This window comes from Monopterus albus, unplaced genomic scaffold (assembly GCF_001952655.1).
Source record: "Monopterus albus unplaced genomic scaffold, M_albus_1.0 scaffold129.1, whole genome shotgun sequence".
Lineage (NCBI taxonomy): Eukaryota > Metazoa > Chordata > Actinopteri > Synbranchiformes > Synbranchidae > Monopterus > Monopterus albus.
In genome coordinates, this window is record NW_018128009.1 from 1,940,792 (window position 1) to 1,941,162 (window position 371).

Genomic DNA, 371 nt, shown 5'->3' on the forward strand with positions numbered 1-371 from the left:
AGTACTAAAGCACGTTTTGCAAAGGGATCAAATACTTATTTCATTCATGAAAATGCAAATTAATGTATTTTCCGTGGTCAAGCCAGGCGCGCTAGATTTTGAAGTGCGCCTATATACTCTATATACTTACATTTACAGTAAAGGTATTGAAACGGGCCAAAGCTCGCGATTTTCAAAATAAAATACCTTAACGCCAATGCTATATTATTTATGAACTTTCAAGTTTAATAAAAACACTTTTCTTAATATTTGCAGCATAAGGACATCATTCCTAGATTCTACATGACCCGCACTGTTACCACACAAAGAATCAGGCATTTCTACTGTACCATTCTGGAGAAAACTCACATTACAGATGTGACTCCAATGCT